The sequence below is a fragment of the Bos grunniens genome, chromosome 15 (assembly GCF_055505025.1).
Source record: "Bos grunniens cultivar Pamir isolate PY7600 chromosome 15, Bosgru_T2T1.0, whole genome shotgun sequence".
In the NCBI taxonomy this organism is placed as follows: domain Eukaryota; kingdom Metazoa; phylum Chordata; class Mammalia; order Artiodactyla; family Bovidae; genus Bos; species Bos grunniens.
This window is the reverse complement of record NC_141179.1, coordinates 78,202,876-78,212,742: the sequence shown is the minus strand read 5'-3', so window position 1 is coordinate 78,212,742 and position 9,867 is coordinate 78,202,876. Positions and strand designations below refer to the sequence as shown.

At 48.7% G+C, this 9,867-nt stretch overlaps 1 long non-coding RNA gene across 1 annotated transcript; it reads right to left on the bottom strand.

Moving 5' to 3' along the window:
• Window positions 1-6,245: 6,245 nt before the first annotated feature.
• LOC147358559 (uncharacterized) lies at window positions 6,246-8,672 on the bottom strand. Its single transcript, XR_015142398.1, has 2 exons — window positions 7,448-8,672; window positions 6,246-7,360 (listed from the first exon to the last, which is right to left on the bottom strand). It is a non-coding gene; the product is annotated as an uncharacterized LOC147358559 (long non-coding RNA).
• Window positions 8,673-9,867: the final 1,195 nt, after the last annotated feature.

The following is a 9,867-nucleotide window of genomic DNA, read 5'->3' as shown; positions in this document are numbered from 1 at the left end:
GGCTCCTAGGTCTGGTGGTGAAGACTGCCTGCTTCCAAATCAGCGGGTACTGATGTGATACCTGGTTGGGGAAATAAGATCCTACCTGCTGCCGGGCACAGCCAAAAAACTGAAGGAAAAAAAAAATGATTCCCTCATGGACCGAAGAAATGCCTGAAGTAATTTGTTTTTGCTGCTGCAGCCTGTGTCTTTTGGGCTTCCCTGGTGGCTCAGACAATAAACGACTCTCCTGCAATGCAGGAGACTTGGTTCGATCCCTGGGTGGGGAAAATCCCCCAGAGAAGGAAATGGCACCCCACTCCAGGATTCTTGCTGGATAATTCCATGGACAGAGAAGCCTGGCGGGCTACAGTCCATCGGACTGCAAAGAGTCGGACATGACTGAATGTCTAACACTTTACTTCCTGTGCTTTTTAGCCTAAATCTTTAGCCTTCCTGACAATTCATCCCAACTGAAGACCCCTCACCAACTCTTTTGAGGGGGTGGTTGGGAAATCGAACAATAATATCATTTCTTGTATCTCCTGACAAATTGCTCTTTCAGTGAGATGTAGTAGCTTTGTTCCTGAGTATTTATCTGGAAAATGAGACCTAGTGCAAGAAAATGCAGCTGACACAGAATCTTTTAATGATTCCTTTAAATCAGTGACTCTCTGTATGTGGTCCCCAGATCAGCACTATCAGCATCACCTGGGAACTTGCTAAAATTCCCTGTCTACTGGCCACACCCCAGACATATAGTGGTTTAGGAACTCTGGGGGACAGGCCAGCAGTCCAAGTTTTCAGAAGGTCCCTAAGATGCCCAACTGGGTGTGTGCTAAGTTGCTTCAGTCGTGTCTGACTCCTTGAAACCCTATAGACAGTACCCACCAGGCTCCTCTGTCCATGGGATTCTCCAGGCAAGAATATCAGAACGGGTTGCCATGCCCTCTTCCAGAGGATCTTCCCCACCCAGGGATCAAACTCTCTCTTTTAAGTCTCCTGCATTGGCAGGCGAGTTCTTTACCAGTAGTGCCACCCAGGAAGCCCCCTGATGCCCAGTAGAGCTTGAGAACTACTTCTTTAAACCATTGAGCACACTCCCGTATAGATTTACTAAAACATTCAGATATGAAGAAAAATGATGCTTGAAAGTCATGTCTCATTTCAGACCAAACTTTGCAGGATCATTTTATGTTACTGTAGGGAGGTGGAGACATCAGACTTAAGTTCTAATCTGCTCTCAGCTATCTGCTCACTGTGGGAATTTGGGCTAGTAATGTCACCTGTTAAGTTTGTTTTCTCATGTGAAACACTTGGAGTAACAACATCTCCTTTATAGGTTACCGTGGACATGAAGTGAGATGATGTCTCACTCTAACTATAAAATTGCTAGCATATAACAAGCTCTGGATAAATTTCAACTCATTATTATCACATTCATAGGGCTTCCCTGGTGGCTCAGATGGTAAAGAATCTGCCTGCAATGCAAGAGACCCGGCTTCAATTCCTGGGTTGGAACGATGCCCTGGAGAAGGAAATGGCTACCCACTCCCGTATTCTTGCCTGGAGAATCCCAAGGTCAGAGGAGCCTGGAGGGCTGCAGTCCATAGGGTCACAAAGAGTTAGACATGACAGAGCAACTAACACACAACTAACTAAGGCTACTAATTACTGACATGTAAACCCTAACTCCCTACACTGGCTGAGAACACATTTCCCATGTGTCTGAAATTAACGTTTGGCACAAAGAATGAAACAAGAAGACCTACGTGTTAGGCCTGGCACTGCCGATCATTTACCATATGGCATGCGGTGAGCCAGTTTCTATCTCTAAACCTCAGTTTCCCCATGTGTTAAATAAGCTGGTTGGGACTAAATAGGCTGCAGGGTCCTTCTGGGCTCAGACACTCTGAAATTCTAAGTCTTAAGCCTTGAACAGAGTTTGTTTGTTTGTTTTTTTAATTGCTCATAGAAAGCACAGTCTTCAGCCAAAATTATCTGGAAGCAGCTATTTCTTAGGAACTGTGAAAGGAGGGCCACCCTCTAAAAGTGGGTGTTAGAGGGAAGCAAGTCTTCCCACAGAGCAAATGTCTCTATAGATTTATTCACGTCTCTTGGGGACCACCCCACCCTCTGCGCTGCATCACCAAGGAGCCACCTCCTCACTCAACCAAGAGAAACACTTTCCCTTTCTCTGTCTACTGGTGATTGCTTCATTGCCTGGCTTGGGTTGACTACTCAGAAAGCTCTGGCCAAGGGCCCTCCCAAAACAGAAAGCAGAGTGACCACTAGCCCGTGAACCTGCCAACAAGAACAAGAAGTTCAGTCTCTGCTGGGTTTTAAGCCAGCCTCCAGTTCATCTTACAAGTCCCAGGACTGCTTAAGCCAAAACAGCAGGACATCAAATCACCCCATTTCACTTTCTTCCCTTTGCTTATCTACATTTTCTATGTTTTCCCCCATACACTGGATGTTTAGCATGTCTGTCTAAACTTCAAAGCAGTAACTTCAAACAGAGACTCTCATCAAGCGCAGGAATGATTTTCCTGGGTGATAGCAGTACGGTGCATGGGGGAGGCCCCAACAGGGAACTGGATGTCCTGGGAAAGTCATTTAGCACCCCAGGGTCTGCTTTGCAACGTTGAAATGTAGGGGGAGCAGGGCTCTTGAGCTACACTACTTTCCAAGATGGTAACCGACATCCCTCAAGGCTTGCTGGTTGGTGAAAATGCTGTGCAGATAAAGTCTTGAGTCTGGCCCTGCATCCTCCACGACCACAGGCCACTGCTGGGTTTGGGACAGCTGTTTGTGGATGTGAGTCAGTAGGGAAAATGTGAATTGACTGAGGCAAATCCATGACGGTACTACCTGGGTCTCCTGCCAAGGGAGGGGGGCGTGAATGGGGAGGTCTCGGAAGGCTCACATTGTCCCCCAGACTCCCAAACTCACAAGGGATAAATTGGGAAGACAGTGGCAGATCACTGGATTCACCCATCTCCTCCAGATTTCAGATAAGGTCCCTGGGGTCCAACCTAGGGAAGTGAGCCTTTAAGGCCACTCAGAGAGTAGGTGACCCCGGGGCACTGCTCAGCCAACACCAGCCTGACTCTGCTTTTATGTCATGGAAGCTAGTGGGTCCCGGGAAATTTTTTTTGCTACTAAGTTGATAGGCTAGGTGGAGCCTTCAGCCCTGCTGGCAGGGTTGCTTGTCGAAGCTGAAGAACTGCCTCTGGCACCCCTACCCTCTCAGCAGGAACGGGAGAGGCGGTCCAGACCCTGGCTGCATTTTTCCCAGGCTGTCTCAGACAAAGGGCTGGCCTGGCCTCGCCTCGTTATCTCTCGCAGTTAATCAGCCCCACTCCATTTTCTATCATGATTTATCCACAAAAGCCTCTTTGGTTGCCCAACAGGAAAGCCAGGCTATGGTCCCAGGGTTAGTATGAAGGCCAGGCTGGGTCTGGTTTGATGAGAGAAAATACAACGGGTGTGCCAGGCTTGCAGGCTGCACGACCTTCAGAAAGCCACATCTCTGTAGAAAAAGGTGGCATGGGTGGTGGAAAGAGCAGGCAGACAGGCCAGGGTTCAAACTCTGGGGACCTCCCAGCTGCGTGACTTTGAGTAAGATATTCAGCTTTCTGAGCCTCACTTTCCTCATCTATAAAATAAGGGTGAGGCTTCCCTGGTGGCTCTATGGTAAAGAATCCGCCTGCCAGCTCAGGAGACACGGGTTCAATCGGCGGTCCAGGAGGATCCCACAAGCCGCAGAGCACCTAAGCCCGTGCACCCCAACTCACTTTAGAGCCCAGGAACCGCAACCCCTGACCCCACACACCACATGCCCTACAGCCCCTGCTCAGCACCAAGAGAGGAGCCACCACTTGCCGCAACTAGAGAAAAGCCTGTGCAGCAAGAAAGACCCAGCCCAGCCAAAAAGAATAAATAAATTTTAAAAATAAAATAAAATGAATTTTATAAAATAGGGATGATACCACTGACTTCCCTGGTGGCTCAGATGGTAAAGCGTCTGCCTACAATGCAGGAGACCTGGGTTCAATCCCTGGGTCAGGAGGATCCCCTGGAAAAGGAAACAGCAACCCACTCCAGTATTTGTCTGGAGAATCCCATGGACAGAGGAGCCTGGTGGGCTACAGTCCATGGGGTCACAAAGAGTCGGACATGACTGAGCAACTTCACTTCACTGACTTCACTGCTGACCCCACAACTTGTTAGACTGTGTATGTAATATCATTAGCTCTGGGCCTGGAAAATGGGACTCTGGGCTTGTGTGTTTCCCTGATGCTCCTTATGGAGTTGTGCTAGTGAAGAATCAGAGGTTCAGCCCTGACCTGTGGACAAGCCACAGTGTGACCAGCAGAGCCCGTGCGTAGGGTTTGAGGATGACTCTGATGTTTACCAGCTGTGGAAAACCCCTCCTCTTCTCTGAGATTCAATTTCCTAGTCTCTAAGTGGAAAGTTTAATGCCTTTCCTGCACCCAAGATTATGGTTATGAATTTGCTTCATAAACTATATGAAAGGCCAGTGTTATGCCTTCTCATTAACACATACCAGTATATAATCAAATCCTCCTGAGACCTCGGGCAAGTCATTAAACCTCTCTGGGTGTATCAGTCAGGGTGCCACCAGGCAACAGATGGCACATCCAAACTGGGTAATCCGATTAGAGTATAATAACAGGGCTATTTACAAAGATATGTGCATGAATGAATAGTGGGTATCTCAAGGTTAGTGGCCCCAAGGAGGCTTCACTTCCGCTTGGCCATGAAAGAGCAAAAGGAGAAGCAGTCACCAGGATCAGAGGCAGCAGCTGCATTGAGAAGCCACCAGATGGGAGGCTGTGGCCCTCAGAGGAGGGGTGCAGCCCATTCAGGGTGCCCTAGCATTGTGGTCCAGTGGCTAAGACTCCACACTCCCAATGGAGGGGGCCTGGGTTCGATCCCTGGTCAGGGAACTAGATTCCACATGCTGCAACTAAGAGTTCACGCAAATAAAGAGCCTGCGTTCTGCAACTGAGACCTGGTCCGGATGAATAAATATGAAGTGTTTTTTTAAAATACCTTTACTTTGATTTCCTCCTGCCCTTGGATCTGTGGGTGCTTTCCTTCGGCCTAATCAAACCAGAGACTTGAGAAAAAGGGAACCCAGTCATACAGTACATCCAGGGCAGCCTCCCAGGACACAGCACAGAGCGGAAAAGGGTGAAGAGAGGGTCTGGAGGGGCAGTCGGCAGTATCCAGCACAGCGGGCATCAGTGTCCTCCACAGTTAAAGGAACATATGAAGGTAGCTCAGCTGGTAAAGAATCCGCCTGCAATGCAGAAGACCCCAGTTTGATTCCTAGATCAGAAAGCTCCCCTGGAGAAAGGATAGGCCTCCCACTCCAGTAATTTTGGGCTTCCCTGGTGGCTCAGCTGGTAAAGAATCTGCCTGCAATGTGGGAGACCTGGGTTCGATCCCTGGGTTGAGGAAGATGTCCTGGAGGAGTGCATGGCAACCCACTCCGGTATTCTCGCCTGGAGAATCCCCGTGGACAGAGGAGCCTGGCGGGCTACAGCCCATGGGGTCGCACAGAGTCAGACATGACTAAGCGACTAAGCACAGCACAGCATGAAGGAGGTAGCCTCTCCTTCTGTCTCACCCTCTGATAGATTCTCAGCACTTTTTCTAAGCTTCAGATCCAGATCTAGAAAGGTTAGACCGTAAAAGGGAACCCAAGCCCTCTCCTCGGGATAGCTTTAGTCTTCCCAATTAATCAAGAGCAAAGGCATGCTTTCCTGGCAGCCCCCAATTTAAATTATCGCCTCTGAGGTCCATACTCAAAGCAGAGAGCAAGCCAGCCCAGAGGGAGTCATTCCTTGGACTACTCTGTTTTAATGCTTAGTTTCCTCTTTTAACCAAAGTGAGCCAGGTGCGTGTCTCAAATACTAAACAGATGCCCTTCTGCTTCCATTTATTGGAGGAAATGTAACGCAGTGAGGCCTCTTTAGGCCTTATCTTTAGAAATGATAAATTGCATACACGTGAACACACTGGAGCAATCTAATGTTTTCCAGCACCTTCTAGCTGACAGTCAGCGTGGCTCCCAGGGGAGAAATCAAAGAGCTGAGTAATCTTGAAGAGACAATAGTTCCCGAATCCCTCTTTTCACTCCATCCCATTCCAGATGGGTGATATAAATCATGTGCCTATAAAAGATAAGAGAGCTCTTCCCAGGAAATCTCAACATGAGTAATCTGGAGCAAGAGTTAAACCCGTGGGCTCTAGAATTTTTAAAGTACAGATTCAAGTCCTTGCTACGTCACTCACTCGTTGTCTTTGACCTTGGACAAGTGACCTAAGCTTCAGTCTCCTCATCAGTCCATTTGACAGATTATGCTTACTTAGGACAATAATAATGCTTTACGAGGGTTATTTTGGGAATTGAACAAAGTAGTACAAACACTTAGCACATGTGAGCATTCAGCAAGAAGTAGTGGAGGAACTGCTGACAGATCTGTGACCCCAGATCCCTAATCATGGCTTTTCTCTGGCCACAGAGCTTCATCTATGCTTCTTCTAGGGCCCTCCTCACTTTCCCTTGCATTTTAGCCATCCACGTTACCCCCTGCTCTTGGCTGTTGTTCAGTTGCTCAGTCGTTCCTTTGCGACCCCATGGACTGCAGCATGCCAAGGCCCCCCTGTCCTTCATTATTATCTCCCTGAGTTTGCTCAGATTTCTGACCACCAGGTAGGTGATGCTGTCTAACTTCCACAACTGAGTGTTGTCCCCACTTTGGCTCTTCCCCAGTAGCAAACGACGCCTTCCGACCTTCCGGGGGGCTCATCCTCCAGTGTCGCATCTTTGTACCTCTTCACACCGTTCATGGGGTTCTCCTGGCAAGAACACTGGAGCAGTTTGCCATTCCTTCCTCCCGTGGGCCACGTTTTGTCAGAGCTCTTCACTCTGACCCATCGGTCTTGGGTGGCGCTGCCCAGCACGGCTCATAGCTTCACTGAGTTATGCAAGCCCCCTGGCCATGTTAGGGCTGTGGTCCATGAAGTGGCCCCTGCTCTGGAGATGTCAATCACAGTGCTTGCCACAGGCACAGCCCCTTGCTATGGAGCACCGCCCTCCTCCCCCCACTAATACAAATCAAGGATACTTTTTTAGCTTCTCAAGCAAATCATCATCATAAAATACTGTGTTTTAGTTAGTCCACGGTTACAGAACACAGGGCAAAGAAAGGCCATCCCAATTCTGTAATGGAGATGGTACCAGAATCTACGGATTTAATCATAAAAGCCATAGGAAACCTATCAAACAAGCTGTGACGACACAGATGGTACGTGTGGATGGGCAGCCTGTCAACGCAAGGCGTACCTGGAAAAGACAGGAGAGAAAAAGGAAGGGAGGATTGAAACAAACTTACCTTTAACAGGTTATTTTTCATATTTTTATTTATTTTACCTTTTATTCGTTGCTGCTGCTACTGCTAAGTCACTTCAGTCGTGTCCGACTCTGTACAACCCCATAGACAGCAGCCCACCAGGCTCCCCCGTCCCTGGGATTCTCCAGGCAAGGACACTGGAGTGGGTTGCCATTTCCTTCTCCAATGCATGAAAGTGAAAAGTGAAAGTGAAGTCGCTCAGTTGTGTCCGACTCTTAGTGACCCCATGGACTGCAGCCTGCCAGGCTCCTCTGTCCATGGGATTCTCCAGGGAAGAGTACTGGAATGGGGTGCCATTGCCTTCTCCATTTTATTCATTAGGAACTGGCAAATAGTTTTCCTGTGAGATCATGAGGTGAGGATTCCCATCCCAGGAAGAAACTTTATCCTTCTTCTTTTTTTTTAAAGTTAAGTAAACTGTAGCTCAGAGAGGGTGATTTACCAGAGTCACGCAGCTAGAAAAAAGAGTTCTAATCTCAACAAACTGGTGTGTGTGTTTTGTGCCACCCCCTTCACAAATATTTTGCTCACTCCCTCTATAAATAGCTCCTGAAGTATGCAGATGAGTCAACACCGCAGGCTATTTCTCAAGATTGGAAAGTTGTGTCACGATCCATTTGCATTGTGACAAAAATCTGACCTAAGAAGACCTGTCATCTAATCGGTTGCCTAATCGCTCCCATCCATCTTTTGTGGTGATAACCTGCTGGCCTGGAGGGGCCCTTCCAGGAGCTGAGGTAAGGTGTGCCTCCAACATTGTGTGTGGAGCCCTCCTCCGCTCAGGCAGCCTTTAGAAAGTGGCAGAATCTCACTCTGAACACCTGAATCTTTTTGCACACTTTCCTCCTCTTTCTAGCCACACTGCGCTTGCTCTGTGTGTGTGTGTGCGTGTGCGTGCTCAGTTGTGTCTCACTCTTTGCGACCCCATGGACTGTTGCCCGCCAGGTTCCTCTGTCCATGGGATTATCCAGTGTGCAAGAACACTGGAGTGGGTTGCCATTTCCTACTCCAGGGGATCTTCCCAATCCAGGGATCGAACCTGTGTCTCTTGCATCTCCTGGGGTAGGCAGGTTCTTTACCACTGCTGCCTGGGGTAACTTGTTACAATAAACTCTCAATGGCTCTTCCACTTGCAGCCTTACACTATTTCAATCTATTTCACTTACATTGCTGACTGATCTATCCACAACCCTGCTCATATCATAGTATCTTCCTATTGCCTATAGAAGAAAAAAAAAAAAAAAACACCTCTTATCCCCCCTTCAAGACATGGATGCTCTCTTTCCACTCTGCCTTTCCAGTGCTGACACCCTGCACCAGGGCTCCCAGGGCTCTCAGTGAATTGTATTGTTCATTATTGCCCCCCGCTCCCCAGATGTTCCCCAAAGGATGTGTCCAAGACCCAGTTCCTCTCTCCCTCTGTCCCCCTTTCTCTCTGTCTCTATTTATCTGTCTCTATCTCCCAGCTCTACTTCCCCAGGGAGGGTTCTGTTCTCAGAAGTCTCTCCCCTCGTGCCCATGAGATAGCCGCCAGGGTCTTCTAAGACCACATGCCTCCACATCACATTTGGCGGAGAAGACGAACATCTGTTTCCTGGTAGATTTCATTGTCCGTGACAGGCCTGACTTTCTTCATACCTCCAATCCTTTAATCAATGCTTGTGGCCAGGGTTGGGGCGCATTCATTGTAAGAAGTCCCTGAAGTTCCAGTCATGACGTTTTGGGTACGACTGACCCCTGCCTTCAAGTCCAGGGATGACCCCTGACTGCCTTAGGGTAATAGATGCTCTGGAGCCCCTTTTTCCCATGCAGCCTTTCCCTGACTCTCCTAACTAGAAAGTAGGCTCCTTCCCCTCTGAACTTGTAAAGCTCTTTTTCAGCATTTCTTTTATTAATGTTGCGATTATACCACTGTCTGTGCGTGTGTGCATGTGTGTGTGCTCAGTCATGTCCTACTCTTTGCAACCCCATGGACTGTAGTCCGCCAGGCTCCTCTGTCCATGGGCTTTCCCAGGCAAGAATACTGGAGTGGGTTGCCATTTCCTTCTCCAGGGGATCTTCCCAACCCAGGGATCAAACCCAAGTCTCCTGCATCTCTTGCCTTGGCAGGCGGATTCTTCTCCACTGAGTCACCTGGGAAGCCCTAGTACTGTCTACCTTGCGTTAAACTCTCTGTCTCACCTCTGTGTCCGGGGCATCAGTCATGGTTACATCATACCCACAATCCTTGGTGAGAATGGCCATGTCTACATCCCTGGCTAAGCAGCCAACCCTGAGTTACTTTCTGTGACCGTGTCTACCCTGTCTCCCTGCTGGCCATGCTGACTGGTCCTGGGGTGGACAACTGACCAATAGGCAGGCAACCACAGGCTGTCTGGCAGCTTCCAAAGTGAAAGGTTCTTCCTAGAGACCCCACTAATTAGCCTTACAGCCCTGAGTG